Source organism: Nerophis lumbriciformis, linkage group LG23 (genome assembly GCF_033978685.3).
Source record: "Nerophis lumbriciformis linkage group LG23, RoL_Nlum_v2.1, whole genome shotgun sequence".
Taxonomy (NCBI): domain Eukaryota; kingdom Metazoa; phylum Chordata; class Actinopteri; order Syngnathiformes; family Syngnathidae; genus Nerophis; species Nerophis lumbriciformis.
Genome location: NC_084570.2, coordinates 11,715,001 through 11,733,997, shown reverse-complemented (window position 1 = coordinate 11,733,997; position 18,997 = coordinate 11,715,001). Strand labels below are relative to the sequence as shown.

At 40.0% G+C, this 18,997-nt stretch overlaps 1 long non-coding RNA gene across 1 annotated transcript in view; it reads right to left on the bottom strand.

Annotated features, from left to right (window-relative positions):
* Positions 1-8,802: 8,802 nt before the first annotated feature.
* The window catches only part of LOC140679778 (uncharacterized), a 26,554-nt gene continuing 16,359 nt past the window's right edge, over positions 8,803-18,997 (bottom strand). Inside the window, exon 3 of the long non-coding RNA XR_012051125.1 lies at positions 8,803-9,355. This is a non-coding gene — a long non-coding RNA (uncharacterized lncRNA). The remainder of the gene's footprint in view (positions 9,356-18,997) is intronic.

Sequence of the window (18,997 nt, the reverse complement as noted above, 5' to 3'; positions counted from 1 at the left end):
TGGCCTGACCTGGATACAATCTAAGCCCACTATCTCCATCGTGATACTTTAACTGTATTTAACCTCTGCAATTTGCAGCGGTACACTGCAAAAAGTCAGTGTTCAAAAACAAGGAAAAAAAATACAAAAATGAGGGGTATTTTATTTGAACTAAGCAAAATGATCTGAAAATTTGGCTTGTCAAGACTTTCCAAAACAAGTCAAATTAGCTAACCTCAATGAACCCAAAAATACCTTAAAATAAGTATATACCGTATTTTTCGGAGTATAAGTCGCACCGGAGTATAAGTCGCACCGGCCGAAAATGCATAATAAAGAAGGAAAAAAACATATATTAGTCGCACTGGAGTATAAGTCGCATTTTTTGGGGAGGTTTATTTGATAAAACCCAACACCAAGAATAGACATTTGAAAGGCAATTTAAAATAAATAAAGAATAGTGAACAACAGGCTAAATAAGTGTACGTTCTATGAGGCATAAATAACCAACTGAGAACGTGCCTGGTATGTTAACGTAACATATTATGGTAAGAGTCATTCAAATAACTATAACATATAGAACATGCTATACGTTTACCAAACAATCTGTCACTCCTAATCGCTAAATCCCATGAATTCTTATACGTCTAGTCTCTTATGTGAATGAGATAAATAATATTATTTGATATTTTACGGTAATGTGTTAATAATTTCACACATAAGTCGCTCCTGAGTATAAGTCGCACCCCCGGCCAAACTATGAAAAAAACTGCGACTTATAGTCCGAAAAATACGGTATTCACTAATAACAAGTGCACATTTCTTGGTAGAAAAAAAAAAAAGAGACCTTTTTGCTCAATATGTTGAAAAATATTCTTAAATTAAGTAATTGCTAGTGCCATTATCTTGACATAATGATATGCGCTCAGCATTACATTTCTTGAAACCAGCAAACTTATACTAAAAAGTAGTTTATTGTTCTTAATGGAAAGGCAACAAGGCAACCGCTTGTTACTCTCGGGGTCTCCTAGCCGCTCAGGCAAATCATATTGTCTAAAAAGGCATTTTTCCATCGATAACATGACATCATCACGCCAAGTGCATCCTCATTCAGTCAATTAGTGCGCATATATACAGCCCGGCCCCCGGCCCAAATTTTTTAGTTGTACTTTTGAGGAATTTATCTGAATGTGCATGAACTATTTCTGTTCAAAATTGTTAGAAATGTCACATGTTAAATGTTTAAATATCAACTGTCTGTTTACTGTACTGTGCCAACTGTACTACTATATGAGTACGCATTTTCTATTGTTTCATTGAAAATAAAACAGCAAAGTCCATTTGGCTGTCATCTGTTTTAGTTAAGAGACACAATTGTGTCAAAATCATGATTTTTTTAAAGTAAGACATTTTTACTTTAAAAAAGCAGTTTTATACTTGTGAGTGTTGATGACACAGCTTTGCAAAAGACGATATTCTAGTTTCAAGCATGTTTTACTCAATATAGGTCATCAAATCTCAGCAACAAGCTGTAATAACTTACTGAGATCATTTAGGACCAAAACACTTAAAACAAGTAAAACACTCTTAACATAAAATCTGCTTAGTGAGAAGAATTATCATATCAGACAGAAAACAAGCAAATATCACCCTTATTTGAGATATTTAATCTTACTTAGATTTCAGTTTTTGCAGTCTAGCCATGCGGAATATTAATGGAACAGAACGGCGCTTTTTCTGGGGGAATTTCAGAGAGCATAACTTCACAGTTTCCTCCTTCACGCGCCCTCCAACGCCCGTCTGAAGTCAGAAGAACAGAACCACCTGGAGACGGAACCTCGCGTCTCTTTCAACGGCATCCAACGCGCTGTCACAGGCTGCAGCGGCGCCGCGTAAACACTCTCATGTTGAGAAATATGTTTTGGGCGCGCACGCGCACACTTCAGAGCACGCCCACGTCTCAGTGGTCTTCCTGGGAAGGGGGCCCAGATAATCTTGTTGGGCCTGCCAGCGGTTCAAAGCACCTATGTGGGTCAGAGTGGATGGTGTGTGTGTGTGTGTGTGTGTGTGTGTGTGTGTGTGTGTGTGTGTGTGTATTGATGGCAATATGCCTGCCAATAACAACAAGCACCAAGGTCTTGTATAAGCACAAGGCAAACCATCACTTTCCTTCTTCTGTTCCGTTATCGTCCCCGCGCCACCAGAGGATCCTGCCTTTGAAAACAAGTCCAAGCAGGAAATGATTGGACTGAGAGGAGTTCTATTCACAGATCCAAACTAGGCCAAAACCGGCGCAGAGGAATTGAACCTATGAGCGCGATGTGAGGCACCAGGAATCACAAGGCTGATGGCGCGTTTTGTTTTTGTTATTTTACGCTTCCTTGCGGAACCGCAACCAATGGGCCGTGTTGCTGGTGGTTTTGCTCTTGCAGAGGTCGTCCTTTTTGGTTTTTCATTACATCTGAGACCGTGTTGGCGTAACGGCGGTCATTCCGCCCAATTTGAACCAGCGACCAGCAATCTGCACTGATTGGCAGATGCAAGGGTATGATTGTTGCTTGGGCTGTGAACGCACCTGGCTTCAAATCCCCGACGAACCCTAATTATGTCTCACCCTTGCCATTGTCTAGGGCGGGAGTCAGCCTCGAGCCCATACTTGCCAACCCTCCCGAATTTTCCGGGAGACTCCCGAAATTCAGCGCCTCTCCCGAAAACCTCCCGGGACAAATATTCTCCCGAAAATCTCCCGATTTTCAGCCGGAGCTAGAAGCCACGCCCCCTCCAGCTTCATGCGGACCTGAGTGAGGACAGCCTTTTTTCATGACGGGAGGACAACAGGGTGACAAGAACTAAATCATCCAGACTAGAGATAAATTGTATTATTATGTTTATCTTACCTAAAAATAAATATATTTATTAATTAAAAAAAAAAAACTAAATACATGTTTACTATATTTTGCTAAAAACATCAAAATTAATTGTATTTTTATTTGTATTTTTTCCTGACTCCTTATTACATCCAGCCATAGAATTATACATTAAAATAAACATATTTGAAATAATTGATTTTAAATTATCATAATAATTCATTTAAAATTACCATATTTATTTATTAAAATAATTGCTTGTTTATCAACAACTTTAGCATTTGATTCATTACATTTTGAAACTCTCAAAAGCCAAGTTATGTTATATTCCTTAATATTTGTTATATTCCTTAATATTTATTTGTGCAAGTTTGAAGTATCAATTATCTAAACACAGTTTTGTTTGCATATTTTCAGGATATATATATATATATATATATATATATATATATATATATAGTATGAAATACTTGACTTGGTGAATTCTAGCTGTCAATATACTCCTCCCCTCTTAACCACGCCCCCAACCACGCCCCGCCCCACCCCGACCACGCTCTCACCCCCCACCTCCCGAAATCGGAGGTCTCAAGGTTGGCAAGTATGCTCGAGCCGCATGTGGCATGTGCAAGCTGTCCCACCACTCTGGTCGTTTTGGTGTAGAACACATTAAAGCCTTCCACAGAAAGCTAGGAGTAATCAACAACAATTTCAAATTAGAAATGGTCTCAGCTGACGAGGTGCTTAATAAATTGAGCGCGCTCCACCTAAACAAGGCCACCGGCCTTGACAATATTCCCTCCAGATTCCTCAGGGACTCTACCACCACCATTGCTCCTATCATCACACACATAATTAACCTCTCAATTAAACAAGGTCAAGTACCCAAAGTTTTCAAGATAGCAAGAGTAACTCCCCTTTTTAAAAAAGGAAGCAAATTAGAATCTGGCAACTACCGACCTGTTTCTATTCTCAGTTCCTTTTCGAAAGTAATGGAAAAAATAGTTTATGAACAGGTCGATAGATACCTTGCAACTAAAAAGCTAATGTACAAATTCCAATCCGGCCTCAGAACTAACCACTCCACTGACACATGCCTTCTCTATCTGACCGACCACATCAAACATGAGGTGGACGCGGGCAAATACTGCGGCATGGTCATGCTGGACCTTCAGAAGGCCTTTGACACCGTTAACCACACTATACTGTTGGATAAGCTCAGAGCGATCGGATTTGATAAAACCTCATCGAGCTGGATGCAATCTTACTTGGAGGGGAGGGAACAGGTAGTAGAGGTGAACAGCACCGTGCCCCCCCCTCTCAGTAAACTGTGGAGTCCCCCAAGGCAGTATATTAGGGCCTTTACTGTTCCTAATATACGTAAATGACATGTCATCAGCATGCGACTGTGAATTGTTCCTGTTTGCAGATGACTCGGCCCTGCTGGTATCCAGCAAGGACAAGTCACAGTGGAAAAAATCCTCAGTGCTGAACTCCTTAGTATTTGCACCTGGCTCGCTGACAATAAACTATCCATACACTTGGGTAAAACGGAATCCACCCTATTTGGGTCCCAAATCAATCTAAAAAAAAGTCAGTGACTTCACTATAAAAGTGGGTGACATTGTTATCACCAGGAAAAATGAGGTCACCTACCTAGGTTCCATTCTAGAGAGTAATCTTTCCTGTAATAAAATGGCAACCAAGGTAATCAAAAAGGTGAACCAACGAACGAGATTTCCCTACAGAATCTCCTCTCTGGTCAATAAAAGCACCTTGAAGATTCTAGCGGGAACTCTCGTTCAACATTTTTTCGATTACGTTTGCACCTCCTGGTACCCTAGCACCTCCAAAACCCTCAAATCTAGACTCCAAACATCCCAGAACAAGCTAGTCAGATTACTTCTAGACCTCCACCCCAGATCACACCTCACTCCAACCCACTTCTCCAAAGTGGGCTGGCTCAGGGTGGAGGACAGAGTAAAACAACTTGCACTGAGCCTAGTCTATAAAATCCGCTACACCTCCCTGATACCGAAGTACATGTCAAACTACTTCCTTAGCGTAAATGACCGCCATAACCACAACACCAGGGGGAGCTCTACTAACCACGTTAAACCCAGATTCCGATCTAACAAAGGTCTTAACTCATTCTCTTTTTATGCCACATCAATATGGAATGCACTCCCAACAGGTGTAAAAGAAAGGGCATCTCTATCCTCCTTCAAAACCGCACTAAAAGAACACCTCCAGTCAACCTCACCCCTTGACTAACACCCTCCCCGGATTGTAAATAACCAAATGTAAATAATCAAATGTATAAACTTGTTCTTATGCTTTCTGAACTCACTATGTTCACTGCTCGCTGTATATATCCTACCAAGTCAGTCCTACACTGTTTCAATGTCCATTTCTCTGATGATGCAATTGTTGATGACTGAAGTGCTGATATCAACAAAACCCCCCGGATTGTAAATATTGTACATAATGTAAATATTTCAATGTATATACTCTGATGATTAACTTGTGTGATGACTGTATTATGATGATAGTATATATCTGTACCATGAATTGATTTACGTGGACCCCGACTTAAACAAGTTGAAAAACTTATTACCATTTAGTGGTCAATTGTACGGAATATGTACTGTACTGTGCAATCTACTAATAAAAGTTTCAATCAATCAATCAATCAATCAAAACCCTTTAGCGCCGCCCTAGTGGCTCCCTGGAGCATTTTTAAAAAAAGGATTGACAATGGAAAAAAATGGGGTATAGTATGGTTTTTGTTTGAGGACAAACATGACACAAACTTTCCCAATTGTTAGAAGGTCCACTGTTTGTTATGTTTAATATGAGTATTTGGTGAACATCGTTTTGTCCTCCTAATTTCGGCGGTTCTTGAACTCACCATAGTGTGGACTGTGACGCAACAGCTTGTTTACATGTAAAATCTTCCACTCCTTTGTCTAATTTTGTCCACCAAAAGTTTCATGCTGTGTGTGAATGCACAAATGTGTGCTTTGTTGATATTATTGACTTGTTGGAGTGCTAATCAGGCATATTTAGGCTAGCTGTATGTACATATTGCATCATTGTGCCTCATTTGTCGGTATATTTGAGCTCATTTAATTTCCTTTACTTTTATCGTCTTTGTATATAATTTAGTTGTGCATGTCTCATGACATATTTATTATCCGTTTGTAATATTGGCTGCATTTCAGATAGTTGTTTGTGTTCCATGTTGTTCCAGACCACAGCAAACGTTACCTAGCTTGCCAAAGATTGTAATAAATCTATTAAAAGACAGCCTTAATTTGGACACACACATCCATAACTTTGGCCATTAAAAGCCAGTAATTTCCAGGAGTTATCTCACCTTCTAAGTAGCCACTGATTTACTAATAGTTTCTAATGTTGTAAAAATGTGTAGAATAAATATTAAATGTCAATATTTCTGTCAACGAATATTTGCTTCAGCCTACGAGACATAGTCATTTTGATAGTAGGCTATTATAGCTAATATAGACACTTACGTCATGTGTTGTTTTCATCAGAAGACTTACATACGACTTTTCATTTTTTGTGGCTCCAGACAGATTTGTTATTTGTATTTTTGGTCCAATATGGCTCTTTCAACGTTTTGGGTTGCTGACCCCTAAATTAGGTGCATGTTTTGGATTTTTTTAAAAATACATGGGGAAAATTGTTTTAAAATGTTTTTTTAGTGCCAAAAAATGAGTGCAGATAACTGACAATATAACCTGGTCCCTACACACCGGAGCTCTTGTAAAAAGAGCTCAGCAGCGCATGCACTTTTTGCGTCGGATGAAAAGAGCACAGCTCCCTCCCCCCGTTCTCAGCACATTCTACAGAGGCACTATAGAGAGCCTGCTGACCAACAGCATCTCTGTCTGGACTGGAGCCTGCAATGCCTCAGACTGGAAGTCTCTCCAGAGAGTGGTGAGGACGGCGGAAAAGATCATCAGGACTCCTCTTCCTCCTATCCAGGAGATCGCAAAAAGCCGCTGCCTGACCAGGGCTCAGAAAATCTGCAAAGACTCCTCCCAACCCCACCAAGGACTGTTTTCACTGCTGGACTCTAGAAAGAGGTTCCGCAGCCTCCGAAGCAGAACCCTCAGGTTCTGTAACAGCTTCTTCCCTCAGGCCGTAAGGCTCTTGAACACATCACAATTAAATTATCCCCTCAACTCCCCCCAAAATGGATTAACTCGCTGGAATAAAAAAAGACAATATAACATACATCCATAAACGTGGACGCATGTGAAAAAGTGCAATATGTTTATCTGTACAGTAATCTATTTATTTATATATATATATATATTTATTTATTTATTTTATATATATATTTATATATTATTTATATATATTTATTTATTTACATATGCACCTTATTGCTTTTTTATCCTGCACTACCATGAGCTTATGTAACGAAATTTCGTTCTTATCTGTGCTGTAAAGTTCAAATTTGAATGACAATAAAAAGGAAGTCTAAGTCTAAGTCTAAGTCCAAAAAACTAGATAAACATACATTTTGAAAGACAAATAGGCAAACCTTCCTTAAAGGGGAACATTATCACCAGACCTATGTAAGCGTCAATATATACCTTGATGTTGCAGAAAAAGGACCATATATTTTTTTAACCGATTTCCGAACTCTAAATGGGTGAATTTTGGCGAATTAAACGCCTTTCTAATATTAGCTGACGTCACATCAGGAAGCAATCCGCCATTTTCTCAAACACCGGGTCAAAACAGCTCTGTTATTTTCCGTTTTTTCGACTGTTTTCCGTACCTTGGAGACATCATGCCTCGTCGGTGTGTTTTCGGAGGGTATAACAACACGAACAGGGACGGATTCAAGTTGCACCAGTGGCCCAAAGATGCGAAAGTGGCAAGAAATTGGACGTTTGTTCCGCACACTTTACCGACGAAAGCTATGCTACGACAAAGATGGCAAGAATGTGTGGATATCCTGCGACACTCAAAGCAGATGCATTTCCAACGATAAAGTCAAAGAAATCTGCCGCCAGACCCCCATTGAATCTGCCGGAGTGTGTGAGCAATTCAGGGACAAAGGACCTCGGTAGCACGGCAAGCAATGGCGGCAGTTTGTTCCCGCAGACGAGCGAGCTATCGACCCTAGCTTCCCTGGCCTGCTGACATCAACTCCAAAACTGGACAGATCAGCTTTCAGGAAAAGAGCGCGGATGAGGGTATGTCTACAGAATATATTAATTGATGAAAATTGGGCTGTCTGCACTCTCAAAGTGCATGTTGTTGCCAAATGTATTTCATATGCTGTAAACCTAGTTCATAGTTGTTAGTTTCCTTTAATGCCAAACAAACACATACCAATCGTTGGTTAGAAGGCGATCGCCGAATTCGTCCTCGCTTTCTCCCGTGTCGCTGGCTGTCGTGTCGTTTTCGTCGGTTTCGCTTGCATACGGTTCAAACCGATATGGCTCAATAGCTTCAGTTTCTTCTTCAATTTCGTTTTCGCTACCTGCCTCCACACTACAACCATCCGTTTCAATACATTCGTAATCTGTTAAATCGCTTAAACCGCTGAAATCCGAGTCTGAATCCGAGCTAATGTCGCTATAGCTTGCAGTTCTTTCCGCCATGTTTGTTTGTGTTGGCTTCACTATGTGACGTCACAGGAAAATGGACGAGTGGTTAAAATCAGGCACTTTGAAGCTTTTTTTAGGGATATTGCGTGATGGGTAAAATTTTGAAAAAAACTTTGAAAAATATAATAAGCCACTGGGAACTGATTTTTAATGGTTTTAACAATTCTGAAATTGTGATAATGTTCCCCTTTAACTATTCAAGAAATCACAATAATTTAGTGCGTGGAAACATAGTGACTGACATGATAAAATCACATACAGGTTGCATATGGGCAAAAAAATCTGAATTGACCTTTAATGTGAACAAAACCAAAGACAAATTAATGAGAAATACAGTATTTGGACTAGGCAAAGTGAAGGCTAAGACATAAACCTGTTCATCTACATCCCAGCAACAGTTCTCAAAATTGGTCAAATCACTGCCATTCAAAGTGATTTAATATGAGAAGAATGTGTACAAGGCTGCACAGCATGCCTTAAAAGACCAGAATTGTTTCCTACGTTCTACTTTGGAATCTAAAAATGCGGCCCCAGGGCTTCTAGCTCATTGGCAAGCGCTGCTCGACTTAGCTCTCAATCAGTGGGGATGTGCGGTCCCTGGTTTGAGCCTGCCGTGTGCTGGGCTGGACCGCGCCGAATGACCGCTGTTCCACTCGCTGGCATTTTGTCGGTTCTTATTATTCTCTGCAGACGTGCGGAGAGAACAGTGTTCCTCTGCGGACGGCCACCTGGTCGCTCCACTGGAGGTTGAGGCGTTCCCACTCACTGGTGCCCTATTCAGCGCAGGGAAGCTGCTTTCAGGCTTTGTGGGATGCCTCTCGCGGTGGCGCCAACCATCTGGACTGTTTGTGGATGAATCTGTGGAGAAGCAAACGGCCACGTGCTAATTATGCTGTTAAAGTTATTTTTCTTTTCCAAGTTTTCTACTGATGTGGCTTATTGATTGCTTGTATCCTCAACATGCGTGTAGATCTATGGCTAAAATAAAAGTCATCGTTTTCAACGACAAATGGCTTCTAAAATAGTGTTGTCCCGATACCAATATTTTGGTACCGGTACCAAAATTATTTCGATACTTTTCTAAATAAAGGGGACCACAAAAAATTGCATTATTGGTTTTATTTTAACAAAAAAATCTTAGGGTACATTAAACATATGTTTCTTATTGCAAGTTTGTCCTTAAATAAAATAGTGAACATACAAGACAACTTGTCTTTTATTAGTAAGTAAACAAACAAAGGCTCCTAATTTAGTCTGCTGACGTATGCAGTAACATATTGTGTCATTTTTCATTCTATTATGTTGTAAAAATTATTAAGGACAAGTGGTAGAAAATTAATTATTAATCTACTTGTTCATTTACTGTTAATATCTGCTTAATTTCTATTTTAACATGTTCTATCTACACTTCTGTTAAAATGTAATATTCACTTATTCTTCTGTTGTTTGATACTTTACATTAGTTTAGGATGATACCACAAATTTGGGTATCAATCCGATACCAAGTCATTACAGGATCATACATTGGTCATATTCAAAGTCCTCATGTGTCCAGGGACATATTTCCTGAGTTTATAAACATAATATACATTTTTTTTAAACGAAAGAAGATGTTGTGATGTCAAAAAATGTTGACGTAATCGTAGTAGTATCGACGAGATACGCTAATGTACTTGGTATCATTACAGTGGATGATCCACCAATGGCGTTTGTTTACATTTTGACGCCGGTGAGCTACGGTGTGTAGTGAAGCATTTTTAGCTATTCCTCGTCCTGCAGGGATGATACTTGTAAGAAACTTACTTTATTTATCACCATGGAGGCGAGGATTAGTGATTTAGAAGTAGCTAAAACACTGCCGACTGGGGCTGGACTTTAGCCATGTCTTAAAGCACCTCTTCCTGAGGGCGTTTCAGTGTTATAACTTCACCTTTATCCTTAGTTTTTAAGCCAAAATGCGTCCGTTCTCCCTTTTCTGTTTACACCAGTGGTTCTTAACCTTGTTGGAGGTATCGAACCCCACCAGTTTCATATGCACATTCGCCGAACCCTTCTTTAGTGAAAAATAAAATGTTTTTTTTCAAATTCAAGACAAAGTTATGTTTTTGGTAACACTTTAGTATGGGGAACATATTCTAAGTAACAAAGACTTAATTTAGAGTTATTTGGTTAGGGTTAGGGTTAGAGTGCTAGGGTTATAATAAGGCCATGCCGAATAAGGCATTAATAAGTACTTAATAATGACTAGTTAAGAGCCAATATGTTACTAATTTGCATGTTAATAAGCAACTAATTAATGGTGAATATGTTCCCCATACTAAAGTGTTACCATGTTTTTTTACTGGTGCACAAACTGAACAGTGCATGAACATCACTTTGTTCAAAGAACAAAACCAACACAGAGCATAAACTCACAACAAATTACACACTTGCAAATCAGTGTGACTTCTGCTGTTGCCGTATCCAAAATACGTCGATAGGGAATAGTTTTTAGTTACACGATGAGTCGGGTGTGTCTCGACCTCCGCCGAACCCCTAGGGTTCAATCGAACCCAGGTCAAGAACCACTGGTCTACACACTGTCTCTTTGTAAGTACTCCGTGATTGGCGGACCAGTACTTTTTAGAGGTGGTATAGTACCGAATATGATTCATTAGTATCCCGGTACTATACTAATACCTGTATACCGTACAATCCTATTCTAAAAACATCTCAAATCATCAAACTGTGAAAACTCTTGAGCATGAGGGGGAAGATGGCTAAAATTATATTTGTCAATCACGATGACAGGCCTGGTGTTGGTGCAGCGATAATGTTTGAGATGCTGTCATGTGAAGTCTTTTTGCTCTCCATTTGAAAGAGCTGCGTCGTCACGTCTGTTATTATCTCAACGAGCGCGTCGACAGAAAGCGGTAATGAGTTAACCCTGACAAAGAGGCTGTCAAGAACGCGTCTCAGGCAGATTTGTGGAACGAGTAAACAAACAAGTTTGCTCGTCATGAAACTTTAATAAATAAATAAAAGCATGAATGCAGCATCCTTGACTTTTTCTACATTTCGACAATTGTTTACCAGAAATTGTGTGTGAATGCTACGGATGGGGCCGAATTCGGTTCTTTTATAAGTCGGTATTACTGAGTACCAATTCACGTAAAATCCAACAGTAGTTTTCGATACCTTTGACGCTTGGACGTCGCATCTGGTTAGAGCAGAGGTGTCAAAGTGGCTTTCACTGAGGGCCACATTGCAGTTATGTATGGCCCCAGAGGGCCGATTCTAACAGTGAATACTATTATTACACCATTTTTAATGCATTTTATTAGTAGATTTTTTTAAACTAAAATGTCAAAAAAATATGGTAAGTTGCAATAATTTCACCTCAAAATGTAGTGTATATTACTATAAATGGAAAAACAGTACTGCTGTTTTTATGGTAAAAAAAAAAGGCAACTCAGTTGCCAGAATTTTACTGGAAAATTTACATTTGTTTTTTTTACTGTAAATAAAAAAACTGCAATTTTACAGTAAAATTTGGGCACCTGAGCTGCCAGTTTGTTTGTTGTTTTTTTATTCCGCAAATCGACAACTGTAGATTTTTCAGTGTATTACTGCAAATGTCAAAATGGCACCACAGTTTCTTACAGTAAAAAAAGTAGTGTTTTTTTTAATTTTGAGAAAAATGCTGTAAAAGCTTCACAAATTTCACAATTTTACCATTAAATCTATTACTACTTTTACATTGCACAATTTGATGGATAACTTGCTTTGAAATAATTATTAGCATTTATTTATATTTAAAAAATGGTTTAAATGTTTGATCATTTATTTTTGCATAATTACACACAATTTAAGTTAACACAATTTGTGATTACATAGAGTACATTTTTTTTCTTTCTCCCAAAATAGAAAGAAAGTATACATTTAGTAAAAATAGTAACAGTTCTTTATAGATACATATTATTTTCAGGCTTTCGAGGGCCAAATAAAATGAAGTGGCGGGCCACATTTGGCCCCCGGGCCTTGAGTTTGACACCCCTGGGTTAGAGACTTGAGGTGAAGCGCTCAAAATTAATTCAAAAGGTGCCAGATTGATGCTAATTTATATTGGTGCTACTGATTAGCATGATCAATTTTTACATGGCGATTTCAACAGCTCTATATTGTCGCTGCATCGAACACAGTGTGTGGATGCAAAACTATTTTCTTCAGCGAGACTCAGACAAAACATTGAAATCATGAAATCATTGTCTGTGGCCCACAGAAGCAAAGCAAAACTATTAATATTCATTTTGAGACCTCCTCCCTGAAACCTAATAATCAGGTTAGAAATCAAGAGGTAATAATGCACTCAGACTTGAACTTTAAGTCAATGACATCAGCAGCTTTTTACTACCTAAAAAACATTGCCAAAATCAAAGAATAGTATCCAGAATAGAATAGGGCCTTTGTCTCCAGCAAGTTAGTCTACTGCAGGGGTGTCCAAACCCCAGTCTGTGGGCTAAATGCGGCCCGCCGGCATCTTCAGTTTGGCACGGGAGATGACTGCACAAGTTAAATTTGGTTTTGCTTTCATATAAATTGTAATACTCATAGGCTGTCGGGTGGCAAATTGTCACCATCCTGTGGACAATGTGAGAAACTCAGGTCAGTTACCATGATGTGTACTTTCTTGACATCACAAGCACATAATTTACTTGTATGACCCAATCCAAACAACCTTTCCTAGTCGTGGTGCAGAATTTTTTTTTAAATAAGCACAAAAAAGTAAACACACATGGTTACACATTACACAACCTGCTCAATGGACTTTGTGAATGTTATAAAAAAAAAAAACATTCCATCACTGTAAAAAAAAAAAATTACACCCATTTAAATCCATTTCAAGGCATGATGGGGAAAAATGCAAAACACTCTCTCTACACTTATCCATGTTTGACTGTTAGCTGCTTGATATTTCCGATTGATTACAAAGCTTTAAAGAGGTTGTCACGGAAGTAAACAAGGTAGAAGTTAAACTTTCCAAGGACCTATTCCTCCCAAATATTGTTCACAAATCTGTCTAAATCTGCGTTAGTGAGCACTTCTTCTTTTCCATGATAATCCATCCCATTTCTTAGGTGTGGCATATCAAGATGCTGATAAAACAACATAATTATTGCACAGGTGTGCCTTAGGCTGCCCACAACACAAGGCCACTCTGAAATTTACAGTTTTACCACACAGCACAATGCCACAGATGTAGCACGTTTTGAGGGAGCGTGCAGTCGGCATGCTGACTGCACGAATGTCCACCAGAGCTGTTGCCCGTGAATCGAATGTTCATTTCCCTACCATAAACCGTCTCCAAAGGCGTTGTCAGAGAATTTGGCAGTACATCCAACCGGCCTCACAACTGCAGACCACGTGTAACCACACCAGCCTAGGACCTCCACATCCAGCAGGTGCACCTCCATGATTGTCTGAGACTAGCCACCCAGACAGCTGCTGCAACAATTGGTTTGCTTTATGTTCAGTATACTAATACAACCAAAAAAGAGCAACTACAGTAACTAAATTGTCAGCTTAACACACGCACACACACTGTCACTAACCTTCTGGTGCACTCACCGTTTGAAATCACAAAACTCCTTAAAAATGATATCCACTTGACCTTGTTGGTTGCTCTTCTTGGCCTGCAGTGGGGGGTAAGGAGGAGGCTGTGTAGATACTTCATGTTTCAAACCACATATCGCTTGTCCATTGCTTTCTTTGGACACACATTGAGTTAGCAAAACAAAAAAAATGCAATAAAAAAGGCTAAACAAACGGAATTCTCAGCCCGCTCACAATGGATGTGCTGCCAGGCACAAAATGGCTGCCCTGCAGGCACACAATGAGTGAAAAAAACCTTGGTGTGTACACCAAAGCATGTTTTTATTCGGTTTGTGGTTCGTGAATCAAAAACTTCATACAATGAAGGTTCCACTGTATTCAAATCTTACTTCAGCACCTTCTCTGTGGGGTCTTGGAGAACGCTGGAGTCTACCCCAGTGGGAGTGTGGCCTACTCACATTCAAACCAATGAAGATGACGTCCTATACTAGTTTTGCATGCACTGCATTTTGAGAGCACTCTATCCTGAAATAAAAAGGGAGGTTTGACAGCCAACTTTCCTCATCTGCATGACATTAGCTGTACTAGAAGCATGTGTTAGCGGCGGCACCAGTGTGGAATGCAGCATTCCCTGTGATGAATTGAAGTCATGCGTCATGAATGCTCAAATGTGTGCAATCGGTTGGCCTGACCGCCATCGTGATTTTTTGCGATGGAATGATGTCAGCCTTGTTTTGGGGAGTCTGAACGGGGCGTAGGAGAACGGGTGGATTATGGTAATAGCACAAACAAAGGTGAAGTAGTAACACGTTTACATTCACTTAAGTCAGGGGTCGGCAACCTAAAATGTTGAAAGAGCCGTATTGGACCAGAAATACAAGAGACTAATCTCTCTGGAGCCGCAAACATTTTTAAGACTTATATAAGTATTATAACGAAGACAACACATGATGTAAGTGGCGAATTAGCTATATTAGCCTACTATAAAAATGACTGTGTGTTGCAGGCTGACGCAAATCTCCGTTGACAGAAATGTTGAAATGTCATATTTATTCGACACATTTTTACAACGTTGGAAAACATTAGTAAAACTTCTCAGAGGGTGAGGTAACTCCTGGAAATGATCGAAGGTATAGATGTGTGTGTCCAAGTTAAAGGAAACGGCAGGCTGTCATCTTCTGATGGATTTATTACACTCTTTGGCAAGCTGGCTAACGTTTGCTGTGGTCTGGAACAACATGGCAGACAAAGAACTATCAGAAATGCAGCCAATATTACATACAGATAATGTGTCATGAGACACGGAAAAAAAAACTAAATACACAGAGGACATAAGTAAAGGAAATTAAATTAACTCAAATATATCCACAAACAAAGCATAATGATGCAATCTGTACATACCAGTGACGTGCGGTCACTGGAGGCAGGTGAGGCCCCGCCTCACCTGTGATGTCATGGAAAGAAAAAAAATGTAAAAAGAAAAAAAATTAATTAAATTGTTATATGTATCCAGTGATTATACTATAAAGTTATTTTCCATTTAACTTCACCAGTTTTAGATTATTTTTATTCAAAATCAGCAGTCAGTTGAGGCACGTCACTCAGTTGTGCCTCAACATTGATTGCGGACTCAGCTAACTGCTGGCCTGCTGTGCAGTGAAACCGTATTGCTATATGAACTATATTATACATTTCCATAGTTTAGTTAGCTGAGGTATATAATGTACAGTGTATTTTGTCAACAACTGTATGTGTGTAACGTATTTCTTGTGCTGAGCGATCATAAAACTGCTGCGAAGACGCACTGTGTGAGGCTCATGTAATCCCGCCTCCTGGTGCCGGTTAATGCACCTCCGCCGCAGAGTGCACCCCCCAACAGGAGCGCCACACCAACCAAAGCCCACACCCAAACCCTCCACGTGCAAGACCGAATCCACCCAAAAAAGTCACTTAACAAGAAGCCAAAAAGTGCAAAAACAACAATGCTCGCGCCGGAGGAGCCGTGAACGACTGCAGGGACACAACATTAGATACACCTGCAGACTGCAGCACAGATTTCATATTTCATCCATTCACAACTCCTCCAACACGAACACCACTGTTCCCGCACTTATAAGTAAAGGTAAGACCATAATAACGTTTTTTTTATTAAATGTGCTTTTTTGTGTGCTACAGTTTGTATGTGTAAAGTTAAAGTTAAGTTAAAGTACCAATGATTGTCACACACACTAGGTGTGGTGAAATTTGTCTTCTGCATTTGACCCATCCCTTGATCACCCCCTAGGAGGTGAGGGGAGCCCTGGGCAGCAGCGGCGCCGCGCCCGGGAATCATTTTTCGTGATTTAACCCCCAATTCCAACCCTTGATGCTGAGTGCTAAGCAGGGAAGAATGCTAGTATGAGCTTTTAAACATAACCCGTTAACTGCTGCCAATCAAATGGTGCATAAGATACTCTTTAGGGTTCATATGTTTGTAAATCTGACTGTGATGAAGTCAGTGCCTCACCAGCCATCAACCTCACCGCACGTCACTGGTACATACGTAAATGTAACATGTTTATGTGTGCATGGCATGGAGGTTTTTTCCCACTCCAGACGAGGCCCGCTTAAGAGCCAGTCTAGATTGTATTTCTTTACTCATCTTCTTCCCCAGCGTTTTACCTTTTTCCCACCTTTTACGGGGCGCCTCGTGGCGACCCATCAGCGTTCCTGTTCTGTAACCCTGTACACTGTTTGTTTGTCTAATCTCGAACAGGTTTGTGCTGAAAACATAGTTTCGTTGTACTTGTTGCAATGACAATAAAGACCTATCCTATCCTCTCCTATCCTATACTATACAGCTAGCCTAAATAGCATGTGAGCATCGATTAGCTTGCAGTCATGCAGTGGCCAAATACGCCTGATTAGCATTCCAACAAGTCAATAATATCAACAAAGCTCACCTTTGTGTATTCACACACAGCATAAAACGTTTGGTGGACAAAATGAGACAAAGAAGGAGTGGCATAAAACATGTCTTTCTGTGGCAGCGTCGGAGAAAGTTATACATGTAAACAAACTGTTGAGTCACAGTCCACACAACGGTGAGTTCAAAGGCCGCTGAAATTAGTAGGACAAAACGGCGCTTGCCAAATACACAAACATATTAAACAATGGGCTTTTTAAAAATTAGAAAGGTTTGTGTCGTGTGTGTCCTCCCACAGAAACCATATTACAACAAAAAATATATTTTTCACTAGTTAAGAGCCAATATGTTACTAATCTGCATGTTAGTAAGCAATTAATTAATGGTGAATATGTTCCCCATACTAAAGTATTACCATGTTTTTATTACTGGTGCACAAAATGAACCGTGCATGAACATCACCTTGTTCAAACAACAAAACCAACACAGTGTATAAACTCACAACAAATTACACACCTGCAAATCAGTGTGACTTCTGCTGTTGCCGTATCCGTAATACACCGATAAGGAGAAGTTCTTATTTACACGATGAGTCGGGTGTGTCTTGACCTCCGCCGAACCCCTGAGGCCGACTCACCAAACCCCTAGGGTTCGATCGAACCCAGGTTAAAAACCACTGGTCTAAACACATGAAAATGTTGTTTCTTTGACTCTTCTTTCCCTCTAACAGTCTCTTATAGGAGATACCGCACCAAGGAAAAAGCCGATTTCCAGCCCCATTCCACTGTGCTGAGCTCCACTTTGCCATCATTCCCTGCCAACTTAAAAAAAAAACACACAGACATCATCCCACTTCTTCTGAATGATGTCACAGAGGAACATTCACTCTTAATGGGAGATTTATACCACATTTCCCTGCACGACACCGCTCCTTTTTCCCCGGTGCGGCGCTACTCGAGAACCACCGTGTTCCCACAAGCCAGGGCTCTCAGAAATGCGCATAAAGAAAGCAAATCAAAGAGGAAAGGGCGCACGGAAATGAGAAAACAAATTGCACGGCAGTGAAACAATCATTCTGCTTATTAGCGAGCATTGAAAGGAGGAAAGGGGCCTGCACGTTTCGCTTATCAGTAATTCTCAAGCTACAGTTTGCACCCCCCTGAGACATAACAGTACCGGACCACTGGGGCGCACGTAGGGAGTCAAGTAAACACGCGGTGGTAAAGTAAGCAAGCCGCACAAAAGGCCTTCCTCCCACGAACAAGGCCACACACAAAGACCCAGTGCTGTAGTTTCTATTTATACCGCAGAAGAAACAAAAACATCCTTCATAAAATATCATATCAATATCCTCCCTTTATTTTGCAATTGTGTGGACTCGGCGTCATCAGGGGATTATTTGTAACTGTATAAACCCTCAGAGGATCCACACAAGGGAGTGTGTGCCACCTGCGCTATAGCTCCGAATACACCTGGTGAAGCAAAATAACAAGTGTGTGTGTGAGCGGATGCTGTGTGTTTGTAAATTATAGTACGTGTGTGTGTTGCCCCTTGTGCATGTATGAACTTGTTTATGTGCTGGTTTTATAATAAATGTGTAACCCCCACCTTATCCTGTGATGATACTCTATGTTCACTTTTAGAAGCATTAGCATGGCTGTTGAATCTGCGTATTGTTGTTTTTTTCCATTTTAAATCAACACTACAACGTCAAACATTCACGTCACCGTTTCACTTCCATTTCTTAAATAAACACTAAAAAACTGAAATCTCCATAATTTTCTAAATTTATCATTCGGTTTCCGGGTGTCAAACTCAAGACCCGCAAAAGCCTGGAAATAAATGTGTCAATAAAGTACTTAACTTTTTTTTCGTAAATGTATTTATTCTTTCTATTTTGACAAAAAAAAAAAACATAGACTGCATGCAGTTGCACATTTTTTAATACTATTGTCAATAAGGGGACTATGGGATGTTTGTTTTCCCGAGATGCAAGTAAAGTT